The sequence below is a fragment of the Hipposideros armiger genome, unplaced genomic scaffold (genome assembly GCF_001890085.2).
Source record: "Hipposideros armiger isolate ML-2016 unplaced genomic scaffold, ASM189008v1 scaffold_20, whole genome shotgun sequence".
NCBI lineage: Eukaryota > Metazoa > Chordata > Mammalia > Chiroptera > Hipposideridae > Hipposideros > Hipposideros armiger.
The window spans coordinates 1,965,491-1,977,517 of NW_017731370.1; the positions used below are offsets into that span (position 1 = coordinate 1,965,491).

At 44.2% G+C, this 12,027-nt stretch overlaps 1 protein-coding gene across 1 annotated transcript in view; it reads right to left on the reverse strand.

Moving 5' to 3' along the window:
• Window positions 1-2,850: 2,850 nt before the first annotated feature.
• NDUFAF5 (NADH:ubiquinone oxidoreductase complex assembly factor 5) overlaps window positions 2,851-12,027 on the reverse strand; it is a 61,169-nt gene continuing 51,992 nt past the window's right edge. Inside the window, exons 12-13 of the mRNA XM_019635253.1 lie at window positions 4,519-4,550; window positions 2,851-4,277 (exon numbers count right to left, since the gene is read on the reverse strand). The gene's annotated coding sequence lies outside the window, so the exon portion shown is untranslated. The remainder of the gene's footprint in view (window positions 4,278-4,518; window positions 4,551-12,027) is intronic.

Consider the following 12,027-nt stretch of genomic DNA (forward strand, 5'->3'; position numbering starts at 1 on the left):
CTGGCCTCCACAGTTGTGAGGGAATAATAAATACCTGTTGTTTTAAGCAACCAATTTTGTGGTAATTTTTAACAATCATCCTAGGAAACGGATACAGTATCATCTCTGTGGGTAGGTCTCAGCTCCATTCCTTGAGCTATTGTTCCCTGAAAAACACATATTCTTGCCCCTGCTCTTGGGAGAAGGGCAGCCAGCTCTGAGGGCAGCCCAGCGTCTGCTGCTCTCATGCTCTTCCCTAGGTATGTCACACCCCACTCCACTGTACACCCCAAATTCCAGGGGCCACAGATCGAGTTCTCCAATTACCTCCCTTTGAGCCCCTCTCTTTGGTTGAAGTTGAGGGGAGAGCGCCCTCTTTCCCTCCCCCATTGGAAATGCAATAGTCCTCAGAAAATTCCCTGAAAGCAAGTTTTGCCTCCACTGTCCTACTTCAACCCTTGAATACTCCAGCCACCACCCTGCGCCTCTTTGCAAGTCTAACTCAGGACATCTAGCCCCTCAGCCTTTGGGCCTCAGCACAAACCAAGGCACACCCAGAATTCCCTGTCTGACAATTTCATCACCGAGGAGTGTGCTCTGGGCTGGGGAGGAGTCCAGCCCTAGATGTGCTGGGGGCCTCCGGCAAGTCACTTCACCTCTCTGGCTTTGCAGTTTTCTTCTCAGGAAGATGAGCGGGTTGGAAGCATCTACAGTTCCGAAGCCACGAAGCTGTCAGTGGTGTGCATAGGTGTAACTTAGGAGCTAAGAGGGGACCCCCTAACCTGTGGTAGGTCAGAAAGGGCTCCTTCAGCCAAGAACTGGCATTTGTGCGCTAACTAAAGGTCTGTAATGTAAGTTTGTAATGGGTTTATAAAAATAGTGTTTGCCAACTGTATTTCACAGCCACACAAAAAACACCTGAGGCATCAGAGAGGAAATTTAATTTTTTAAAATTTAGAACCAAGAAAAGGAAGGAAGGCGGGGTAGAGACATGAGCCTTGGATTTCATATTAAATTTTGCTCCATGCAATGCTACAGCTTTTCCTACCTGTCTGTCTTCATTCCTTACTCTGCCAAACCGAATTCTTTTTCCCACGGAGTATTTTACCAGTGTATGTAATATAGGAAAAATGTTCACCTCTTCTAAGACACATCTTTTTATAAGAAAAGGTACCAACCCATAGCAACAATAAATGTGCCATTCTAACAATAGCTTGCTATTAACAAGAAAAAAATCATAAAACTAAAAATAGTGCTTCCACTGGAACTAACATGAGGGAAAGTAGTCATGAGCTGAATATGTATTTCCAGAGGCACAATATACCTGAAGCTTTAAAGCCTCCCAAACTCCTGAACTCCGGAAGTGTCTCTTCTCAGGTTCTGCTTTGGGGGAAACCCAAACTAAAACAATGTGAAGAAAGTACTGTCACATTTTCCAGGTAAGGACATCCTGGCTCAGAGAGCAGATCAGCATCATGTTCAAGGTCACACTGCCAGTTAGTGAAAAGATTTAGGATCAAACCCAAAGCCAGTGCTCTTTATTCCATCCTATCCTCCCCCTCATGTCATCTTACTGTCAAATGTAGCTTTCAAAGTGATACCTATTATTTTTCATTTTCCCATTTAAAATATTAAAGTAGGCAAAAGATAAAATTTGTTTCTTTTGAAAAAATCCTTTTCTATCATGTTTCAAAAGCATCATAGAGAAAACCTTACCAACATACAAATATCCAAAAGGCATCATTAATCTTGTCATGCAATTCACCGATGACTTAAAGTTGAATGTGAAGTCTTGATTGTGATTACTCAATACTATTGACCGATACTATTGTGATTGTTCTCTGAGTTACACCAACTTCCCACACTGCCTGATTTTCTCTCCCATTATCTCCCCCTTCCCCACTCTATGTAAATATGCTTTCCAAAGATTGCTCCCTTTTTTTTTTCTTAAAGATTTGTATTGGGGAATTGGGGGATGGGAACAGTGCTGGGGAATTGGGGGAAGGGGAACAGACAAGTTGCTGTCGTTTTGTTCTTCAGTCTAGTTGTGGAGGACGTCGCTTCACTGGCCCAAGCTGGCAACATCATTGCGCTCTTCCCGGGCGAGGCACATCAGTCGCTGGCCTCTGGACGGCCACTCACAGGGACTGCAGCCTACGCTGTCACTGGCGACCCACAGCAGGCCAGCTCCAGGTCGAGCTGTTGTTCAGCATCTTAGCTGAAGAGGGCAGTGTCACTGGCCCTCATATATGTGGGATCCGAACCGGGGCCCTCTGGCGTCCCAAGCCAGCTCTTAACCAATGCGCCACTCGGCTGGCCCGACTGCTCCCTTTTCTTAATGGACGATGTATGTAGTAGGTACCATCAGTGCCCCACTCATGTCCCCTCAGTCCAGCTCTGAGGCCACCTGCACCTTCCATGGGCAGTCCCCTGCATCTATGGCTTCCTATCTCAAGCACCTGCATTCCTTTGCCTGAGGAGCCTCTCCGGCTGCAAGAGCATTCTTGGCCACACAGGGCAGGCCAGAAGGGCCAGGAGTTCAAATTCCCAATAAGGAAGAGGATTGCCCAGTTTCCTTGCCCCTTGGTGGGCTGATTCAGAGTACTTTCTTTTGAGTCTCTCAGAAGGTGTCAGCAGGACTGACCCCAGTTGTCCACTGTAGTCATCTGCTCATTAACATATTTTGTGTTAGCTTTCCTCCCTTCCACTTTTCCACTCCTTCACATTCCCACTCCCTCTCCAAATGAACTACTTGTGCTCACATTCTTGTCTCAGGGTGTGCTTTTCGGAAAACCCAAACCAAGAAAGAGTCTAAGGGAAAAATCATGTTGAATATACCAGAAGACACAGAGATAATAACCAAGCTGGGAATAAAATCAATATGTATTTATAGATTGTACACTCCGTGGGAGCAGCAATCACTTTTTTTTTATTCACCATTGTATCTTCAGTATCTAGCACTGCACATAATTGGTCTCAAATACTTTTTAAATAGATGATTAATTAATTAATTAATTAATGCATGAGGATGCCTAGCTCTCTCTTAAGGTTCTTCGAACTTTAAAATGACAAGTTATCCTAATTAATGTCAAAGAAAAGACTGGGATTATAAAAGCGGAATCTGAAATAATGTAAAATTTAAAGAACCATCTATAAGATTTGAATAAATGGAAAAATATATCTTGTTTGAAAAGAAAGATGCCAAAATATAGATGTTAATTTTCCCTAAATTAATCTTTAAATATAATACATCCTTAATATTATAACTACCAACAGAATGCTTTTTAACCGAGGCAAATTACTTCCAAAGTTTATAAGGAAAATAAACATAGATGAATAGCAGGGACAATTAAGGAAAAGGAAATAAGGAATGGGATCATTACTGTGCCGTCTATCTCTCAGTGGCTGTTAACACTAAATAGCACTTGATAGCACCACAGTTTTGAAAGGGGAGAGGACAGAGGGTTTATCCTTATAATATTCATTCATTCATTTTCTCATTTATTCACCATTTCCCAAGAGCCTACTCAGTGTACGCCACTTGTCACTACATATAACTGCCTTTTATTAAATAAGTAAAACTTGCAATGTATAATAAGCACTTAGGACACTGGTCCATTGTAAGCACTATGGGTTATCTGTTACTTATTTCATGAATTCTAAAATATATTTTTTTCCAAATTTTAACATCTCCAAAATTAGGATACAACTCACAATGAATAGCTCTTAGATTTGAAGCAATCCCATTATTTATTATTCTTCTCCATTTGACAGGTGGCCCCTTAATAGCTGGAGCTTTCATTATTACACCCCAGCACCTGGCACGGTGGCTGAGATCTCATAGGTGCCAAGTGAATCAGTGCAGTGATTGCAAAAAAGAACAAAGCCTTCCCTGAGGTCTCCCCACCTCCACCACACACAGACTGCACATTAAACCTCTCCTCCAAACTCCCAAGGTGCTTCGGTCAAAGCTCCCTTCTGGCACATCTCGTATTCCACCTTGAACTACAGTAGAGTGTGTGTGTTACCGTACCCACTGAAATGACGATGGGGCCCCTGCCTTACTCATCTGAGGATCGCCATGTCCTATTTTGCACAGTGCCTTCACTGAGTCTCAACAAAATACTTTTGGTTGCAAGGACGTACACAATGTCAGCTTCACTGTGGTCTCCAGTCAGCCCAGCTGTGAGCTGTGTGAGGGCGGCGATTATAGGTGCTTCCCATCTCCAGGTATCCAGTGCTTCATATACGAGGTCTGACAATGAAGTTCACTAGCTTGTTGCAACAATGTTGTTAACCTTTTGTGATATCAGAGGGATTATTCATTATGAATTTGTATCAACTGAACAAACAGTTAACCAAATTTGTTATTTGGAAGTGCTCAAAAGGCTGCGTGAACAAGTTAGACGAAAATGACCTGAACTTTTCACCAACCATTCATAGCTCTTGCATCATGACAATGCACCAGCTTACACAGCACTGTCTGTGAGGGAGTTTTTAGCCAGTAAATAACTGTATTGGAACACCCTCCCTACTCACCTGATCTGGCCCGCATTGACTTCTTTCTTTACCTGAAGATAAAGGAAATATTGAAAGAAAGACATTTTGATTACATTCAGGACACCAGGATAATATGATGACAGCTCTGATGGCCATTCCAGTAAAAGAGTTCCAAAATTGCTTTGAGGGGTGGACTAGGCGCAGGCGTTGGTGCATAGCTTCCCAAGGGGAGTACTTCGAAGGTAACTGTAGTGGTATTCAGCAATGAGGTATGTAGCACTTTTCTTAGGATAAGTTCGTGAACTTAATTGTCCTATCTCGTATAGTAGGTGCTCAGTTAAGTACTGAATGATAATCTTGTCCTTTCTTTACCCCCAATCTGGTCTGACACAGCCTTCCTCTCCAACACAAGCCCATCACAAAGTGCACAACCCGTTTCATAACCAACACAGCAGCTGAAGTCCTTTACCTGACTACAACAGAAGGAAATTAAAATGGGGTCCATCTGTAATTCAGTTGTTTCTCCTCAGGAAAGCTATTGCTCTGGAGCAGGGTCTATAGCTTTTAAAACTCCTGATGTGAAATTAAGCCAGAATTTCTGGGAATGGGAGCCAGGCAGCAGCATTTTTTTTTTAGTCCTCAACATGCAGCCCAGGTTGAGGTCAACTGTAACCTGCAGCACAGAAATTTGCTCCAAACAAATTCAGTATAAGGGATGACTCTAGGTTTTGTAAAGGAATCAATACCAAAAGCCCTTGGAATGGAGAGCTGCCCCAGGGAGTTTGATAAAGTTCACTTGCCACACCTTTCATGCCTCTACCTCCTAGGTAGGGGAGGCAGGGCAGCTGGACAGCTCTGCAGGGGTCACTAAATAACATGAAGCTGCTGTAGGCCACTGGACAAGACTTTGGAGCACCTACCCTCCGGGCCTGTCTCTCCACCACCAGCTAGTGACCTCAGGCAAATCAGTCCCTCTGTGGGACTCGGTTACTGCAAACAAGGTTATTCTGATGTCTTACAGTTCAAAGTTTTATAATTCCAATCTACCCTCTCAAATGAAAAATTAAGGTCTATAGCTGAAAAAATGTTTTAAAATCTTTACGTGTGTGGCAAGAATAGAATTATTTTTTAGGTTGTGAGATTTCTTAGCTTTTTTTTTTTTGGCCACCTAATTAATTTCACCCAGCATTTGTACCTATGTTTTGCTACAGAAACGTTTTTTTTTTTTTTTAAAGATTTTTATTGGGTAATTGGGGGGATGGGAACAGTACTGGGGAATTAGGAGAAGGGGAACAGACAAGTTGCTGTCGTTTTGTTCTTCACTCTAGTTGTGGAGGACACTGCTTCACTGGCCCAAGTTGGCACCATCATTGCGCTCTTCCCTGGCGAGGCAGATCAGTCGCCGGCTTCTGGACGGCCGCTCACTGCGGCTGCTGGCCACTCACGCTGGCTGCTGGCCGCTCACGCTGGCTGCTGGCTACACACGGTAGCCCATGGCAACCCACTGCTACAGGGACTGCAGCCTACGCCGTCGCCAGCGACTCACAACAGCCCAGCTCCAGGTTGAGCTGTTGTTCAGCATCTTAGCTGTAGAGGGCAGTGTCACTGGCCCTCATATGTGGGATCCGAACCGGGGCCCTCTGGCATCCCAAGCGAGTTCTTAACCATCGCGCCACTCGGCCGGCCCCAGAAACGTTTTTTTGTAATATAAGCTTGTCTGAAATGAGTTATCGTAACTTGTATTTCGTTAATCAGAAAATGTCTATGTAAAGACAAATTGCCTCTAAAAAAAAGGAACATTCAATCTTCACCTAATAGAGCATTAAACAAATCTCTTGTATTTGAGATCTATTTAGATTTTGTCATAGAGGCAAAACAGCTGTCTGAGGCCCTGTGATTTATTTTTTTTAAAAGGGACAGTGACTTCAAGCAGAATCTGTTTATTAATCAATCTTCTGTGTGAGTAAAAGGGAATTTTACATAGAAAAATGGTAAGCTAGCATCCCAACAGCAGTTAATAATTAATTCTTGAAGGGCCGGCTGAGTGGCTCAGTTGGTTAAGAGAACGAGCTCTGAGCAACAGGGTCGCCGGTTCGATTTCCACATGGGCCAGTGAGCTGCACCCCAGTTGAGCTGCCAACAGGTGGGAGGATGGCTCAGCTGGTGAGACAGCACGTGCTCCTAACAACAAGGTTGCCAGTTTGACTCCTGCATGGGATGGTGGGCTGCACCCCGTGCAACTAAGATTGAACACGGCACCTTGAGGTGAGAGGCTGAGAGCTGCCAACAGGAGGCCGGATGGTGACTGCACTTGGAGCTGAGCTAGCTGTGCCCTTCACAACTACGACTGAAGGACAGCAACTTGGCTGTTCCCCTTCCCCAATTCCCCAATAAAATCTTAACAATAATAATAATAAAAATAATAAATTCTTGAAAGCTTCTCTAAAATTCATTGTCTCGAATAGCTAACCTATCATGCTTACTGTGTGCCAGGCACTGTTCTAACCAAATGTATTATTAACTAATTTGATCTTCACAACTACCTTCCCAGGAGGATGCTCTCTCATCGTCCCTCTTTTACAGAAGAGGAAACTGGGGTAACTTTTCCAAGGCCACGCAGCTAGGACAACCAGGTCCAGAGGCCATTCTCTGTACCACTGCACTGGACTGCCTTGAGAAAGTTCATAAATAATTTTCCAGGTGAGTGGATTCTGATAACTGAATGTAGGTTTTCCTAAAACTATTGTATTTAACAAGCCGCTACAATGCCTAGCATTGTGCTAGGTTAATGTTTACCAAAAGAGCTCTTGCATGGTGCTCCTTGATAAAGTCTTATTGGGACATTAGTTCTGGAAGATGCCATAAAATATAGGTTCCTCTGGGAGACTCACAACATGAGCATATTAAAGGTCTGAGAAGTATTAAAGAAAGATGCCCATTTAATTTTGTTTAACACAATTTTTCCACGGCATAATACTACTGCTTCTAAGAGTGATTTGTTGCACAACAGCTAAGTAACATGCAAGGTAAGCTAGTTAGTGGTGGAAAGGGGATTCGATGGGTCTGATTTCAGAACTCATACTAATCATTCTACCTGGCCACCCTGGTTATCTAGTGATGGCTGGACATCTAGCCTGGACTCAAGACCTACCATTCCACAGTGTAACACCCAGTCAGCTCTGCTGCAGGCCCTGCTTTGACCTCATACCATGGTTCTAATCTTATTCTCCAGGACCAAGCCCTTCCCTGTCTTCCAGTACCAGCAGTTGTATTCCTGCCCTGTTCTCTACATCTAATTGCTTGGCTTGATACCCAGATTCCCCTGGAATAAGAGTCTAGTCTTGACTCCCATCCAGTAGCTGGTCCTAGGAATTTGCAGCTGAATGTCCCCGATGCCAACTGCCTGTCTTTCCAGTCTCCTGCTGTTTGCGGGGCTCCAGAGATCCCTACTGTCTGCCTGGCAGTACTCCGCCTGGGCCTTCCCTGCAGCTGACGGAATCCTGGTTCTGGTGGTGCCAATTCCCAAGGAACTGAACATTTAGCTGAAAAGGAACTCGTGGGTAGGAAATAATGTATCAAGTGCTAAAGGAAATGGAACTAACAAAAGTTCATGATGACCTGGGACAAGAAAACAAGATGATTTAAAGGACAACTGATCTTAGAGAGAGAAAGACCCAGAAGAGCATGGAGGTTGGGCTGCTCCGCAGCTACAGAGAAGCACAGGGCTGAATATATGCTGGAGACAATGGGTGGAATCACCAATCTGGTTCCAATACACAACTTGGGGCAGACAAAGATTATGGCAGGAGGGAGGGAGTGGAGGGAAAGAGTGCAAGTCATAGGCGGCTTTGACCTCTAAAAGGCGGCATACAAATCTGTTAATTGCACTAGCTTTGTCACATACAGGACTGAAGTCACATGCTGACTGCCATTAATGTGACCTTGGAGAAATTACCACCTCTCTGAGCCTTTCCTCATCTGAAAAATGGAGATAATTGTACTAATATCTACCTCAGGAGCTGTGAGGATGAAATAAGAATGCATATCAAGGCTTTAGCACACTGCCTGGCAGGGGTGTAACACTGAGCTTTAGAAGGAGGGCTTTACCAACTCATGACACCTTGGGGCAGGGTACATGAAGCTGTCTTTGGGAATAATGACTGTTCAACTGGCTTCTCAAGAAAAGATGCAGACCATCTGACAGAGATCACAAAGACCTGTCATATCTATTTCTTACTTGGTCCTCCAGACACTGGAAGCCTGAGCATTTCCTGTTCAGGTGTGACTTGCACTCAGGACCTTATCACCTACACAAATAACTGGGAACTTTCTGTAGAAATTGGAAACACTTCCCAAATACTGAATGTTTGGTGCCTGTGGGGAAATGTCATCTCCCATAGAAAATGCAGGAGGCAGTCCATGCTGCATATGTTAGGGTCTGAAGCCCTTCATCTGGCCCAGAAACTTAAAACAATAATGCACTCTAGACCACTGTTTAAGACTAAGGGACCTAAGGCAAATCAGTGCTCACCTTCTCAAACCTTATCCTCAGATGAAATTCAAGTTAACTCTGAAGGGAAAAGTAGTCTCCAGAACATGGACACGGAGTCTGAGAAATGGTAAAGAAGGGCAGGCAATCCTGTCCACTTCTGTCTTGGGATGCGGGTCCTAGGATCAGGCTGAATGTTCCTGCGATCACCCTGCCCAATGGCTCACAGCTATTTCCCCACCACAACATGATGGAGGGATGTCCCCTGCTTCCCTCAGTGACAGGGGCACCTTATGGCCATGATTATTAACCAACCAGAAGGAAGTGGAAACGTTTTGTTTGAAAAGCCCCTGAACGTGGGCGGCAGGCCCGTGGCCTCCTTTGAGCCTGAGTACCAAACCTGTAATTTTACAGAAGATTCTGAGGGCAAGGATTTGGAGTTTGCCTGCGCCTTAGGGACCAGCAGGACGAGGACCAAGCCCAGACCACCTGACTGCCAGTGCTGCCCTTCCCTATGCTTTCAGCTTCTCTTGGCAAGAGTTGGCCAGGTCTCCTTTGGAATTCTCCTTCCCAACCCCCATCCCCGTTCCCAATCTCAGCACAAGTACAGTTTAGACCTGGAATGCTCCTGATTATTACTCTGCAGGGCTGGCTCTGACGGAACCAGAACAGGTATCCTGAGCACATGCATGAGATTCTTGTATGAGAAGTCTGGAGTCTGGAGACGACGAACTACATCTGTCACTTGGAACATGCAGGCAGTTTACCTTTGCCTGGTTTTAGCAGTGGCTAGTGAGACAGGATCACCTCTGGCTTTGAAAAGGCCATGAACTATTGCCACAGCACTATGCTCATCTGAGAACCTGGTAACAAGTGCATGCTGTCAACAGTCCATCCTGATAACAAGCTGCCAGCAACTCAACAGCTAATGCAGAAGGGAACTGACTGAGGAAGCTGTGCAGTTGTTTAGCTCACTGAATTCTCAAGGTCAGAGTGTTCTCAAGTTCTCTGGTTTCATTTTGGATTCGCCCCAGTCAGGCTTGCAGAAAATTGATCCTAATATTCTTAGAAAATGAAATTTGAGGACTATTAAATGTTCCTTGGGAGGTTAGTTCTATTTTGAGATACCATGGACTCAAACCTGAAAGGTAAGACATTCTCAGGTCTAGTTTCCCCTGAGAACAAATGGAATATTTGTAGTTTATGTTGACTTTACATAATTTCAAATAAGCAAGCTAGGTTCTATCCTTAAAGTAACAGCTCAGTATATCCTGGGTACCCAACTTTTTCCAAAGAGAGCATATTAGTTATCTATTGCTGTGTTAACAAATTACTCCAAACATAGTGGCTTAAACAACAAACATTTAATACCTCACAGTTTCTGTAGATCAGGAATTTGGGAGTGGCTAATGTGAGTAGTTCTGGCTCAGGGTCTCTCATGAGGCTGCCGTCAAGCTGTCAGCCAGGATCACAGTCATCTGAAAGATAGACTCGGGTTGGAGAATCTGCTTCCAAGATGGCTCCCTCACACGGCTGTGGCAGTTCCTCACCTCCAGCTCCTCTCCACTGTGCTGCTTGAGTATCCTCAAGAAACGGCTGCTGGCTTTCCCAGAGAGTGATACCAGACAGAGCAAGGAGGCAGCAATGCCTTTTATTGCCATAAGTGACACACCACCACTTGCATATTCTATTTGTTGGAAGGGTATCAGTAAATTCAGCCTATACTCAGAGGGAGGGGAAGGAAGCCCACCTTTTAGAGAGAAGCATATCAAAGAATTTGTGGGTAGATTTTAAAACCACCAGATGCTAAAGCATTATTTCCTTATTTGTTAACAACTTACCACTGCCCACTGTACCTCCCATTATTTTTGAATTCATTTTTTTTAAACCAGCAAGATAGACACCTGTTAAGTATCCAGGCTGAGAACTAAAGTACACCAAGTTTTGGAAGAGCAGATCTACTTATGGTAAGTTTCCTGAAGATAAACTTCACACTATTCATGATGACATTAAAATACCCCACACCCCCAAAAAGCTCGTAACATCTCTTCTTAGGCAAGGGAGGCTAAAATCACTTGAAGAAATAATAATCACTGTACCAAGTATCCTCCTTTTTCCCAGATATCTATTAATATTCATTTCTTTCCTACACGAAAGCCAATCCAGTGTAAAATACTTTTATTCCATCCTTACTTAAGGGATATATACAGAGTATAAAAACTGTACATGTCTTCAATACAGGCCGTACTGTAATTGTTTCCACCTAGTGGATAAAAATGGTAACAACAGGGTTTGAATGGCTAGCTTCCATCTCAACAAATCCTGCAAAAATTCTTTCTATAAAGCAAACAATCTTTGTTTATAAATATAAATTTTCATACACACGGCTAGTTCTGGAGTTCTCCAGGCCAGTAACCTGGAGTACCGCTAAGGATCAGGAAATAATCTGGTCTCCCAGCAGTTGACAGATGTGCCAGTGTCCACAGTGCAGCCCGTTAGACTGACAACTGAAAGAGCACAGAAGAACTAGAAGCCTAGCACAGGGCCCTCAATCCTCATTTGTTAAGGAACCAAGAAAGCCCGCGCATTTTACTTCAAAGGAGAGTCCTCCCAAACCTCCTTCTTCTTTCCTGCCCTATACACTACTTGTAGAAACCTTCCAATCTGAATTTCGATCTGACAGCGGATCAGACAGAGCAAGAAGTGGCATTAAATAAAGTTCATTTTTGTCAAGCCATTGAGATTGACAACTGACAGCAAAACAAACCACCCCATTTTGGGGGTCAGCCTTTGTAGGAACAAGCAATGCAGTACAACTTGAGTTTATGACAGTAACTGTGGAGTTAGAAAGAAATGACTATGTTCCATACACTGTTTAAGAATGTTACATATTTTGGGGCCGGCTGAGTGGCGCGTTGGTTAAGAGCTGGCTTGGGACACCAGCTCTGAGCAGCAGGACCCCTTTTGGATCCCACATGAGGGCCAGTGACACTGCCCTCTGCAGCTAAGATGGTGAACAACAGCTCAACCTGGAGCTGGGCTGCCGTGAGTCGCCAGCG